Source organism: Corvus hawaiiensis, chromosome 5 (genome assembly GCF_020740725.1).
Source record: "Corvus hawaiiensis isolate bCorHaw1 chromosome 5, bCorHaw1.pri.cur, whole genome shotgun sequence".
Taxonomy (NCBI): domain Eukaryota; kingdom Metazoa; phylum Chordata; class Aves; order Passeriformes; family Corvidae; genus Corvus; species Corvus hawaiiensis.
In genome coordinates this window covers 20,791,001-20,806,158 of record NC_063217.1, presented here as the reverse complement: position 1 = coordinate 20,806,158, position 15,158 = coordinate 20,791,001, and positions in this window count along the sequence as shown.

Sequence of the window (15,158 nt, the reverse complement as noted above, 5' to 3'; positions counted from 1 at the left end):
GCGATGCTGTATTTGGATTCGGTATGAGAATAATGTTGGTAACACACTGATGTTTTAACTATTGCTAAGTAGATCTTACTTTAAATCAAGGACTACTCAGTTTTCATGTTCTGTGAGTGAGTATGTGCAAAAGAAGTTAAGAGGGAGCATGGCTAGCACAACTGACCTGAACTGGCCAAAGGGATATTCCAGATCATAGAATGTTATGCTCCATATATAAACTGCTGGAAGCCACAGATTTCTTACTGCTCAGGAGTGGGCTGGGCATCAGTCTGTGGATGATGAGCAGTTGCTAGATGGTTAAGTGATTTGCATTAATAGGCAGTAGGTATCAGCTGAGTATTATACAGTCAGCTTGCCAAAACTTCTTCTGAAATGCTGACACGTCTGTAAGATGTGCTAGTTCATTTAATGGTATAATTCAAAGATGAAGCTTTGCTACCGACTGTCTAAAAATCAAAATGAAAAACCTACCAAAAGGGCTGGTTTTGTCAGACCATTTGACAAAGAGCCAACAACAATTTGAATGTGCTCATGTCGTTATTATTATCAATTTTGTTGAATGTGTCTAAGCTCGCCAATATAAAGTACTTTAGTTTCTTATACAAGAGGACTGGATTTAAAAACACATAGTTTTTAGTAGCAACTAGTATTACAAGAATTAAAGCCTCTGACATTTCCATACCATTCATCCTTATTACAGGTTACGGGTAACTAGTTGAGAGTAGCCATTACAGAGAAAAAACTATTTTTATAGAAAAGGTCTAATATAAAAAATAAAATGCATTAAATATGTATAAAAAATATATGGTAAAATTATACACAGAAATTCAAGCAATTCTTAACTTGTCCGTTTCCATGGCAGCAAACAATTTGTATATTACCTAGTATTTTAGGCACAGGATTTTCTTTTAAATGATTTAGAAGCATTCAGAGACAATTAGAATCTGTTATATTTTTGAAAAATGAACTCTATTTTATTTTGTTACATTATAAGATTTTTTAAAGGTTCTTAGTAATTTAAACTCTCTTTTCTGATTTTGTGCTGTGAATTTTTGTTGGATTCCTTATTATGAAGAAGTGGTATTAACACCTTCACAAACCTGCAAATTCAGAGTTAAATAAGTTATAGAAATACTTATTGATATAGGAGACAGTGTGTCCAGCAACCAATAGTATTAGTCACCATCAGAGACATACATGAGGGGTCTGTTTTTCCATACAATTTCTAAAGTGTAATCAATGTTCAGATGCAGAGAAGGTAGAAAAAACAGCTTTTCTTTTTTAGTTTATACTGATTCAAAAATATTTTGAGTTAAAGGAATATTTGAAAGCTGATTCATGTGCAGCATTTATGTGACATACATTATCTATTACTATAATTTTAATTTGGAGATTCACTGCATACAGGTTGAACATAAAAGAAAATATATATGAAAATCCAAAAACATTATATATAGTGCATAAATTCAACATTTTAAAAAAAGAATAACTTTCCTACTCATTTTTTTAATCACACTATGCTATAAAAAAAAAAAATCTTAATGGAATACAAATTTATGTCAGAGTAATAGTAACAATATCCACATTACTGTTTCTAATAAATTATATTCTCTATTGTGTTTTCATAGCCTGGTTCTTTCCAAGAATTAAAAGACCAAAGAATACAGATGATATTTACCATAAATGGGAGAAGTTCAGATTAGATAGTAGAAAGAAACGACATCACTCAAAGACTGGTTAGGCATCGGAATAAGTTGTCCTGGCAGGTGGTGGAATCACTGCCTGTGAAAGTGTTCAAGAAGCATTTGGGTGTGACACTAGAGGATAAGGTTTAGGGGTGATTATGGTGATGCTGGGTTGAAGCCTGGTTGAAGGTCTTTTCCAACCTTGATTATTCTGTGATTGTCTGATAACAGAAAATTATTGGGAAAAGAAGTCAGGATAAGAAATACAAAGAGCTCTACTAAAGCAGATCATGTTCCCAGGGGTTTTTTTCATGTAAGCAGAGGAAAATTTCCTAAGAGGGAAACTGATTATGAAAATAAAATAGAAACTGCTTTTAAGATGTATCTGTAGATGTTTCAAAAGTGCCACTAGAGCTTGGAATTTTGCATATTTAATGTTTTACAGTGACATTAAAAAAAAAGAAAAAGAAAAATATTTGGTGGACATCATGTTCACTCAATTGCTGAATTCAATAGGTATATGGAATTAATTTGTAGTAACTATCGAAAATTAAAGCAAACAGTTTAGCAACCTTTTTTCAGCTGCTTGGCTTGCTTTCAGCTGATTTATATTTGAAAATGAAATCTTCATATATTAAGGTATAAACATTAAATACTAGGTTTTTTAGGAAAATTATCTCTTACATATTTCATCTTCACATTTTTATTGTTGCATTCTGCTTTGATGGTTTCATAATATGGAGTCTTGTTCTTCCGTGAAACTATTTTCATTGACAGGCAAGAAGCATTCTTGAGGTCATCCGTGAAATGTATGTGCTCTGTAATACTGTATTCAACACATATATTTCCTTATCTTTTTTTTTTAATACAAAGACTCCTCAATTTATGAAAGTATATGAAACCTGTCTAATAAATGCACAGTTGCAAAAAATTACTAACTCTTAAATCCTACTCAATTCAACTGAGCTAAGTGCATCAATATTCAAGCATAAGGCTGATTTTGCAGAATTTCTGTCTTAATTCAGGCAATGATCACATTGTGGTGGAATGTCTGACTGATATGGGCATAATATGAGACAACTTTAAGATCCCTGTGTATCCCTACTGGAAAATTTCAGGTGAAAGTAATTAGTACATTATATGACCTAATTTATGAAGAAAATACATTTCTTCAGTTTCTCTTATATCACCAGAATGATAAGTTCTCTGGATTTTTTAGAAGAAATCTATATATTCCCTGTTATTTGCATAATACTGTCACATACCCATACCATGTTCTTGTCCTCAGATAGAACAACTGTAATTAAGTCCCGTAGAGAATATTGACTTGTTCCATCTAAAATTTAATGATCTCACAGGACAATACTACGCTGAAGGTTTATTGAGACTTAGAACTTATGAGGTTTATTTCTAGAGAATGTTGCTATTAAGGGTAACATTTTTAATACATAGTGGAAGTGAGGTTATGTCACACAGGATCTGACATTTAACCTCGTTCTCACAGAGGTGCTGAGAAATTCAACAGATTATGACAATAGTATTGAGTTAGATAACTCATTTGAAGCTAATTGATTCCCTATTTAAAGAACATATTTCACAGATCAATTATTTTCTTTAATTAGAAAAAAATTATAGTCCCCTTAAAAGTAGTCTTTTCAGCAGAGGCTATAGAGTAGATATTCCAGGGTAAATCTCTATATTAGAGTATTTTACTATGTAGCCAATTATTATCCTCTTTCTTTTTCTCTACTACAAAGTGAATTTGTATTGGCAGACCTAAGAAACTTAGTTGTCTAAGAAAAAATTCTGGAAATTGGATGTTTCAGACAATTTATGTTGCTTGGTTTCCCTCTCTATTATAGAGCCTACCAGAAGATTTTTTTAGTCATTATAATAAATTATTCTTTAAAGAGATATTTGTATTGATGAAAAATCAAATGATTGGGAAGTGATTTGTATAGTGTTTGACAAATAATAAGCATAAGAAATACGAAGGATCTGAAATCTTGAAGCACTGTGTCTGAGAGTTCCTGACACCCATGCCATTGTTATTGTTGTTTTTTCAAGGCTATGATAAGAAAAAGAAATATCAACTTTCTGCACTTAAATCAATCTCAGGTTTACCTTAGGCACTGATGCAGAGTCTGCATCCAGTTCTCAGTATCTCTTGATGTTTGAAATTTTGGATCTATGGTATAATTCCACTGATCATCAGGACATATCTGTTAGAGTTGTAGGAAGCTCAGGCTTGCTTTCAAAATTGATTGAAAAGCTTTTGTTTACTTTCCAGTACTGATAGTGCAGAAGTATGTAAATCCTCCATTTTTTCATTAAGAGGGACAATAGTGGCTTCTTGATCCTGGCATCTTTGTTCCAACAAAAATGAAGACTCTTGTCTCAAGAAAAGTAGAAGGAATAGAATTCATATTAGAACTGAATGCAAATGTAAAAATTCCTTTCTGAGGATAATAATGATCACCCAAGTCAAGGTAATGTGCACATTTTTTCCCCACTAATTATAGAGATAACTAATAGGAAACTGGGATCTATTAAGTATCCTCTGAATCTGGACACAGATCTACAGAAGGGTTATGGTTATTTTAAGATATAGAAAAAGGGGTTATCAGCACTGCTTTGGACACAGGACACCTCTCTTCCATAGCACCATTTGGGCTGCTATCAGGAAAGTTCCAACCCTGGAAGACTGAGTATAATGTTATATCAAATAACACATTTTTCACATCACTAATTTGCTGGAAATTTAAAATAACACATTTGTGGTTTGAATTACAGTAATAAATTTACAACCAGATTTCCAGAGGAGTTCTGTATGACACCAGAACCAAAGCTGACCTCCCACCTACCAACAATTATGGCCCTAAGTGTTAAAGGTAAAGATGAGTATTCATTTCATGCAGTAACTATTTCTGCCTGCACTGTCCATGAAATTGAATGGCGAATAAGTGATGATATTTTAAAGGTATATTTAGAGAAAAATAAACATATTAAAAAATACTCTTCTATAAAATTATTGTCTGCATTTTAGTTTTTCTTTTTTTTTGAAGAATCTTAGCTGCAAGTGTAACATTTCAACAGCATTGTGTCTCTTGCAGAATCAAAGGAACAGTTTTTATTTTAGCTTGATTTTTAAACTAATTCTGTACTTCATTATCTTGATTGTGTCATTTTCTACAATGACCCAAAACCTGAACTCTTTTTTGCTGTGTTCAGTGAAAAAAGGGAATGTCAAGAAACATCTTCTGTGTTTTATAATTCCAGTTAAGCAATTTGTTCTAAAATAATTATATTTTTGTGTGAGGAGGTACTAGGCATTTGTAAAAAGTCTGAGCTTATTTCCAAAACTTGTGGGTATTTACAAATGTAGCATATGAAATTTAAGTCTTAACTAGGGGATTTTCTATTCAATTTTTTTACTGACAATGAAATGCTGCTTTAGACACAAAAGTGTTGTCTTTCTGCTTCCAAATACCTTTTCTTATTTCCTTTAAAAAACACAATTATGTGAATAGAATTAAAAATTATTTGCTGTTGTATTTCTCTTCCACGCCATTCAGTTCACAATTTCATGTTGCTTTTTTCTTTTTTCCAGTTTCTCACATTTTTTTCCACCAATTTCTCCCTGCTTCTTTTCTCCTTATAACTTAACAATGCTTTGTAAAATTGTTTAGATTTTCTTTGTGATATCTCTGGGATGGGGAAAAACACTTCTTTCAACACAGTGAGTGGAACTAAGGTGAAGCTGATACAGCAGAACTAGTAAAAATTTTGCAAAATGAAATTAACAAACTTCTCTTAGCACTTGTATCACTTTGTTCTATAATTACTGGTAGAGAGCCTGTCTTTGAGGCTCAAGATCACTTCATGGCTTCCAAGAAGGTAGAATCTGCAGCAGCTGCAAAAGCAGCATTTTTAGCTTTTGGAAGGAGCAAGAAAGTCTTTTGTAGTTTTCAGGGTTTTTTAGTTTCCAGTTCTTGCATATTTTTTCTTCCTAGTCAAAACTCTTGATTAACAGACTCTGGAGGATCAGGTTTTGTACTCTGGGCAGGGGTCATAGATTCATAAAGATGTAGAACAGTCTGACTTCTACATAACTCTGTGAAGGGAGATTTTGTGATTATAACTAGCCACTGTCATCAACATTTAAATTGGCCTATGTACCTTCCAAAGCAGTAGAACTGCTTACCTTTTGAATATTTTGAATTAATATTGAAAGCATTTCTAATTTCTATGTGTTACTCTCAGTCACTACACATTGAAATCAGGGGATGAAAAGGGAGTTGCAACAAAACATAAGTGTTTGTGTGTGTGTCTGGGAATCAGAGGCTACTCCTTGTTTAGAAGACTGAAATATCAAGCCAATTTCAAACTTAAAAACATAATGTTGCTCAGTTTATTCACTGGTTATGTTAGCGGCTGGTTCTCATACATTACTGATCCCTGACACTACACACATGAAGCAGTCTGTTCTCAACAGTCATCTCCTAAACAAACGATCTAACTTTGGGGGGGACTGTTGCCTGTGGGAAGGACTCACATTGCAGCAGTTCACAGAGAGCTGTTGCTTGTGGGATGTACTCACGCTGGAGTTCTTGGAGAATTGTCTCCCGTGGGAGGAACCCCCACAGTGGAGCAGGGGAATGACTCCTCTCCCTGCGCAGTGGGAGAAACCACGGGTGATGAAGTGACTGTAACCTCCATTCCTTGTCTCCTTGCACCACTGGGGTAGGAGGTAGAGCTGGAAAGGAGGAAGGTGTTTTTAAGGGTTTAGTTTACTTCTCATTATCCCACTCTGATTTTGTTGGTATAACAAATTCAATACATATCTCTAAGCTGAGCTTGTTTTGCCTCTGATGGTATTTGATGAGTGATCTCTATCCTGGTCCATATCTCAGCTTTTCTCGCCTCTGTCCAGTTTGCAGAGGGGAGTGAGCGAGCAGCTTTGGTGGGTGTCCAGCATCTGGCCAGCATCAACACATGACATCATTACAAAGATCCTACATACTAAGTTCCAGATTAAATCAATAATTTTTTGCAAGTTTTGAAAAGGTATTTCCACATTACTGCAGGAATTCGGTCAGTAGAAATGAATACTGAAGGCTAAAAGCACACAGACAATATTAACAGCAGTGCAGCCACTGGATTTTGGAAAGCGGTTATTACCCTTTACTTGGTAGTCATTACATTGCATCTAGAATACAACACCCAGGTTTTGCTTTCCCTATTAAACTGTCTTTATCTACGCCAATGAGTTTTCCTGCTTTTACCCTTCTGATTCTCTCCTCAATCCCATTGGTGGGGGAGTGAGAGAGCAGCTGCGTGATACTTGTTTGCTGCAATTAAACCACAACAAATGGTTATAAATTGTCTGATTATGGCTGAAGGAGGTACAACAAGAAATTTATTCATTCCAAGTATAATTAAGCATTGGACTAGGTTATCCAGGTACACCTCACAGTCTCCATGCTTGATGGTTTTCAAAACCCAGCTGGACTAATCCCATCATTTCAGTGTTGACTTTGTGATAAAAAGGATGCTTGGCTACATGAGAAGTGGTACTGATTTTTCTTTTTTTTTTTTTTTTTGCTCTCTGACATATCTTTGAACAACTGTATGTGACTGTTTTCAGAAAACAAGTTAATGAATGAACAAAAGCTTTCTGAATTTGTCTAACACCCCAGATAAAAACAACTACTTTCCTTTAAAACTTTCATGGGCTTTTTAATGAGTATTATATCAAGACTTTGAACACACTATTTCCAGCTGCAGAATGACCCCTTGAACCATGAGGGGATTCATGTTCACAGCTTACCAGAGGGAAAAAATTCAATCGCTGAACTACTAACATAGGTACCTGAAGCTGTTTGACTCTTCATCTTTTGTTTGCCTATATGAAAGATTCAGATTTGGCCTGACACACTACTTAGCGTGTGAGATCTGAAGTCATCACAGCAAGAGATCACATGGATATAATTTGCTTGTTGCTGGATGTGCAGTTCCTATTAGCAGAACATCAGTTCTTGTGCATTCAGCAAGCAAAAAATAGACACTTTTTATTTCATGTTCAATCAATAATATTATGGATTGACTTCTCTCTTGAAATATTTATGGAGAAAATCCATCTGCCTACCTATTAACAAGAACCATTTTCATTATTTGTATTTGCAGCTTCTGATTAATGTCATACATATCAAATTACTGTGTGAAAATGGCTTTGATTAAAGCAAAATTAAAAATCTAAACAGTTTACAGCAGTGGATTTTTTTTTCATTTCCTAATGTGAATCTTACCTAGATACTACAGAAGACTACTCATTTGATGAGATTTTTCTTTCATCTTTGTGACTACCAATTATGCTGCCTTCCTTCAATTCACTTTACGCTCAGTAAAAATGGTTATGACTGGAAGTTATATGGAATCACAAGTAAGACAACTTTAGGAGAAAAAATGTTTATTTAACATATCTTCCAGCATCCTGGAAAATTAAAGAGAATTTTAATGTGAAATACTACAGCACAACACTTGACAAGGCATACACTTCTACTGACAGGTTGATTAAGCATTGATGATTTTGGGAGCAGTTGGTAAGAACTGCATAAAAAGTTTCCCATCAAGTTATTTATTTCACTTAGCTCCATAATTTGTTGCCTGAACATTATAGTATGATTAGAAGTATGGCTGGGAAATGAAGCTGTTGTTTAGGGGACTTTTTTGTTTTGTTTTGGTATTTTTTCTATTCCATAATATGTATTGAACAGAATACTATACATGTTTTGCTGGCTTGTAGTCAGAGAACAAAGGACAATATTCATCACCTGAGCTTAAAACAAATTCAGCAGTCATTGTGGGCTTCTGAAACTAAGTTATGAAGATTATGGAGATTAGATCAGTAGTTCTTGCCTCTCTTTCTTCAATAAGACTCCCTGCTATCTTTTTAATACATTTATTTGGAAAGCAATGCTCAAAGAGTCTTCACCCAGGCTTTGTGGTCTGGCTCTAAGGGCTGACATCGTTGTGAGTGATGCAGACTCGGCTTATTGACAACTTCATTTGCAAATGAAGAGATAGGTCAACTTCCAAGATTCAGCCCAATTTTCATTACTTTTCTGATGAATGAAACCTGACCCTGGGGATTGCTCAAATGAAAAAGAAAACAGAACTGTGAGAAAAAGAAATACTTTGCGGCATTTTATTCTTCCTTCTTTACTGTATATGCTAAAAGTATTACTCACAATAAGAGAAACTGGTTTTACAAGGATTAACCATGAAAAATGTTCACATATGCTGCTACATAAATTTAACAGAAGTTTTACAGTGTGTACAATGGTAAATTGTAAATACAATGAGTAAATAGCACAATAGCAAATGCAAAAAGCATGACATTTTCTAGGAAATCTAAGTACAAAACCTAAATATAATTTTAATAACATTAAATGCAATCCTCTGAATTATGCATTTCCCAATTAAAGTCTGTGGCAACAAACATAACATGATGCATTATAAAACTAAATAATCTCTGGAATAGAAAATTACTTTCTTGGATAGCAAGATTAACATTATCATTTGATTAGCCAATGCCCAATACTATTTTGGATGAGATTAGTTTCCTTTTAATTACCCATGTGTTCACAGTTTGAGGTACTTTATTACATGCACACTTCGAACCACATCCATCTCTCCCATTACACCTTTTCAATTACAATGAAAGTAGAATAAAATTACATTATTATATTCACATTTTAATTTGTACTATAACTATTAATCTTTTCCTAGCCTTTAACCAGCTGGATGAGTATGATGACATAGAATTTTTCTCCTCTAAGCACTCCTTCTCTTCTGACTTCTCTTCTGGGTCTTTTTTTGGGATGCAGGTAAAAACCACTTTAGATTCCATCATACATTTATAGGTGTATTATCAAGGTAGAGGTGTGTTTAATATTTAACGGCTTTCTGTGGGTTTTGAATCCATCAAGTTTAATTCCATTTTTTTATTTTCAAATCAGAACTCAGTAGAAATTTCAAATGTGATACACAAAAATTAATGTAATCATTAGGAAAATACAGGAATATCACGACACTAGGAATATCATATGATGGGCAACAAAGGCCATATTCAGCTCATTGAATTATGTCTGATCCAGCACCTCTTTATATATCACATTCCTTCCATTAGATCTTGTGAAAATTTTAGACTTTTGAATAAGTTTCTATCAACTGCATCATGGTAATATTCTTATAATCTGTAGGTTACTTGAAAAGGCTTTTTCCAATGAAACTGAATTTATTTGTGAAACATTGCCAAAACAGATTCACCAAGAAAACTAGGTGTTTAATTCCTATTGAAATTAGATCATAATGTTTAAACTGTTGAATCAGTTTTGATACCCACAGATCAAACACAGAAAAATGTCTTGGCACCTTTAGAACAGGTGAACTTTAATGGGTGTTTAAATACCTAAATATAAATTTGGTGACTAATTTACCTTCACCTAGCCATAAATGTCCAAATCTCAATGACTTATTATCTTGCCTCTCTAGTAATTTTCACCTCAGATTCATGCCCTCACAGTTTCTGTGCATGTAGTCCATCTCAGTGGAGTTGGAATGCAAAACTAATAAGAAATGGAGTCTTAATTTGTGGTTGGAGGTCATTCCTTTGTAATTACTTCATACACATTGAAAATACTAAGCAATAACTTACTGCTCTGGCTAGTAATGTTTCTGTTCTTTGTCTAAATACATAATAGTACCTACTGATCAGAGGAATTTTCTGCTAATGTAATCTAAATATTATGATTTCATCAGTATGAGGGGAGAATCTCTGAGAAAATCTCTGGCTTTCTCTTTGACAGTAGTTCCCCACTGTAGAAATAATGACATTTACTGAGACTGTGACTGTACAGCCCATAAAGCATTTCTAGCCCTTTAAATCTTAGACCCATGTTTCTTGTCCAGTAAATGTTTAGAAAAGAGAGCACTAGACATACAAACAGAAAATAAATTGTTCTATAATAGACAATAAATTGTGATTAAGGCCAAATATATACCTGAACAAAACCTGAGCCTAGATGTTAATCTCATCTATCTGTTAATGTTCCACCTACTGGCTAACTGGTTTTAATTCTGATACATAACAGTAATCTTAAAAATCTTTAGTACTTGTGTGAAATTGAGTAACAAAATCTAATACACATACAAAAAAATGCAAAAAACTAGTCATTACTTTTTTTTGTTTATTTTTTTATTATCAGTAGATCATCTGAAATTCTCTTCTATATGACTTAACTTCCAGAAAAGAAAATCAGTTGGTTCAAGGACACCAAGTATTTTTCTGTGTAAACCTTGTTACTCTCTAAGACCGTATTTTGTATGCACTGTTTCCAGACAATGAAGAGTCTAGAGAAAAATCAGATATCAGAATCAGATTAGTGGTTGGTATTGTTCTTTTGTTTGTTTTTATTTTTAGAACTGTAGTGTGCTGAGTTTTTCTACATGGTAAAAAGGTAGATAGCCATTTGGAATAACCACTGAAAGAGTGAGTTATGATGGTTGCTTCACCATACAAGTAGATGAAAATATCCTAGTGTTACTTGTACCTTGTATGGAAGCTTTTTTTTTACCACTTATTCTTTCAGAATTGTGATATGCAGGTGTATCATGAACCTGAAAACCATGAATCATGACTGTCAATAAAGACAAAATATGTGATAGCAGCCCTGCTAAAAGTAATGTTCCTTCTCTCCAATCTGAAGACATATTGGGTGTCACATGAAGATAAAAATAAATTAGCTTGCATTCAGTGTCTTAGACAAGCCTTCAATTCATTCAGCAGTAGCTTCATTTCTTTATCTTCAAATTTCTAATATGATTTACTGCTGCAGTTAATCTGGAAAAAATACATATATACTTCTTTTTCACACTTTTTGGATTAAATAACACAACAAAATCAGTTTCATCCCATGATAAGCTCTGAGATAATCGTTGTTTCATGTCTCAGATCTTCTCTGTTCTTTTAACATGCCCATACCTTTTACCTTCTCATTTGAGCAAGGAAAAATAATTTGCTCCCTGCTATTAGACTGAATATAATTTTTGAAACTGATCCAGTGCATCACTTAGTTACACTCTTCTTGTTGTCTCCTTTCAGATTAACTGTAGGTCTGGTAGTTTAATTGCTCCTGGTGGAAAGTCAGAACAAACCAATTTTCTATGCCACTCTCTATTAATTTAAGCCTCAGTTTTTCTACTTTTCTTTTACTCGGTCACTTTTCTTGGTTTTTTGTCATAGTGTATAAGAGTTTCCTGCTGTATAAAAGGATTGAAGACTTTGAAGTATGATGGCCAAATTTGGGTCAATAAAATAAAGCTCTCCACTGTGTAGACAGCTAGAATATAAGAACATATGTCTAAGACCCCACAAGGAATCACTGAAAGAAGGACTTTCCCCTTTTATGGTGTAGTATTTTTAATGTTATGAAGAATATTTAAAACCTTGTTGCCTACTCCAAAAATCTCCAGCATAGGCAAGTATAATGGATGATCATATATACTTCCAAGTACACATAGGTGATTCTTCAGTGATGATATAAGAATATCCTGTGAAAATTCTTTATTTATCAGAAATTCTTCTTTCTTAGTGCCATTTCTGGCAAATTATACATCTTACCTTGAAGTCCTCTCAGAAAATCAAAGTACAGCAAAAAAAAAGTGACGTAAAGCAATAATAATAATAAAAAGGAAAACTAAATTAAAGAGATCTCAAGAGAATCAGTAGAAGTCACTAAGAAAAGTTGTAACCCTGTACCTAGCCTGAGACTTGCGACTTAGTGATTCTTATTTACGTCATAAGATCTTCACAAGTAACATTGTAAACGTGTTCAGGATACTCTAATTTTTGCATGTTGAAGTCACTGTAGAACAGATATTAACAGATCAGAGAATTTATATTTATTTCTCTAAATAAAAATAATCTGATTTCATATACTGTGTAGTCTACTGCTAATTAAAAAATAATCTTTATTACCATCCTACAAATTGGGGAGGTTTGTTTGAACTTTTATTTTGCAGATACCTATGTGAACATATAACACCTCCTGAATCCTATGGGATTTCTATGTGAGTCTTTTAAATCAATATATGAGGCTGGAATCAAACCATAACAATTAACTTGGAAATGCTTGAAAAGCTCGATAGAGATAAATATCAAATACTTGCTGAAAGAGCCTTGGAATTGGGATATTAGATTAAGTTGGGATATTAGATTAATTTTTTCCCTTTTGAAAATTCCAATCCTAATATATTTTAGTTAAAGTACAGCCACTGTTGGAATCTCTGAGAGCCTTGTCCTAACAATATCTTAAAAATATTTGCCAAAGACATACTATCTTTCAGAAATTCTATCAATTTTCCTAAAATGTTTCCACCAATGTAGCCTAGCTCCTCTACTGTTTTTTATCATGCACAAGAATATTCTAAATTTAATAGTCTGTTCTGGAATTCCCTTTTATTTTTCAATAAGTACTACAAGCTCATACAGCACAAATATATCTGAAACAGTAAATTTCCTTTATTTTGATCTTTCTCATCCTATGATACACCTTTCATAGCAGGTCCAAATGGCTTCAGAAAAATGTAGAGACGGCATTTTCCAGTATTGCCACGTTTTACTTCAGTGGACTCTGCTCACAAGGACAGATGAATTTTAGCATATTGCTATGCAAATATGCAAACGTAACCTCAATACCAAAGCTACTTGTACATTTGGGCAGCTGACTCTCTGCTCATGTGTAGTCATGCCCTCAGGCACCTGTGTGCCTCTGTGGGCTTTAGCTTTTATTTTCAAATGATCTAACTCTTCAGTGGAATTGCCTCTTATTTTAATGTTCCCTTGGAATATATTTACATTTATGGAATAAAAATGTAAGTCTATATGTATTCGAAAGTGCACTGCAAACAGTCTTAGCCAGCTCTGTCTGAATAAATTTATTATTTAAATAAACTTTATTTTTCAGAAAGTCCTTTTAGGACCCACAAACTGGTTATAGACAAGCAATAAAGTTGCCTAGTCTAACAAGTTAATTCCTTTAGGCCCCTTTGCTCTACTTACCTCTATACCTAGGCTAGGTCTAAGACAAATTCAAGTTAGATCGGTCAGTGAAATAATAAGCTATCTCAAATTTATCATAAAATAGCATGGGCAATTATCACAGAACAGTTCCTGTATGGTAATTTCATACTCTGACATGTCCTACAGAAATTTTAATGTGCATTCTGATGCAGAAATATTCTCATGACTGAAAAGCACATAAGTCTTTTAATTTTTCAGAATTACAATATCAAGATCACAGTGTCAATTCGGATGACCAAGAACAAGCTTACTCCTGTGACTCTCCTGAAGTTACAGAATCACAGGATCATGAAAACACAAAATGACTGATATTGGAAGGGACCTCTGGAGGTCATCAGGTCCAACATACCTGCTCAAGCAGGGACACCTCAAGCAGACAACCTAGCACCATGCCCAGGCACCCTTTGAATATCTCCAAGCAGGGATCTTTCACTTTATGGGCAAGCTATGACTGTGTTCAGTCACCCTCACAGTAAAGAAAAAGTGTTTCCTTACATTTAGAGGGTATGTCCTATTTCAGTTCGTGCCCATTGCCTCTGGTACTGTTACTGCTGAACGGTTAAACATAGGTGCTGCAGATCCATTTGTAGTTGAAGAAGGCCAAGTGCTGTAGTGCTAGGTTTACTTTAGCAAGCTGCAGCTTTCCCTGAGAGCTCAGCGGAGCTGCTTAGGGCAGTGTGACCATTTCGGCCTCCCATAGTCCTTTTCAGACGGCTCTGCAGTTTTGCTCCAGCCTGCTATCAGCTCTACAACACAGTGACGGCGAAGGAGGCGAGAAGGGTCTCTCCATAAGGGTTTAAGAGGATCTTTAATCTTATATCTTGACCCAGTGATCCCCAGAGGCAGAGACACCTCGTGATCCGGGTGCAGGGGGGTTTTGTCAGATCACGGGGGCGGTACACGGGCGGAGTTGGGGTACAGGAAGCAATAGGGAGAGCCCGAGGGAGTGGCCAGGGCTAGGGGCAGGGGAAAGTGGGGGGAACAAAATGGGATCAGAAAAGCAGTGTGCAAACAGATCACCACAGTCAAGTCATGTTTCTAGGATAGAATTGAAAATGTAGAAGTTTAGTCACTTCCTGGTTTTTCTACTAAGCACATATCATAGAGTTATTTCGAGACATATTTAAAATGCACACTTAAAATGCATGGGAGCTAAGATGTGATATACGTCTGTCTCTTCTATTTCATATCACAAATACATAAGACACTTAACTGACTTAAGTAGGGAAAACTTGACTGCATATTTTTTCTTCTCAAATTCATTTAAACTCAAGCTTAATTTTGCATGACAGTTAAGAAAAAATTGGTAACTGTTTTGAAAAAAA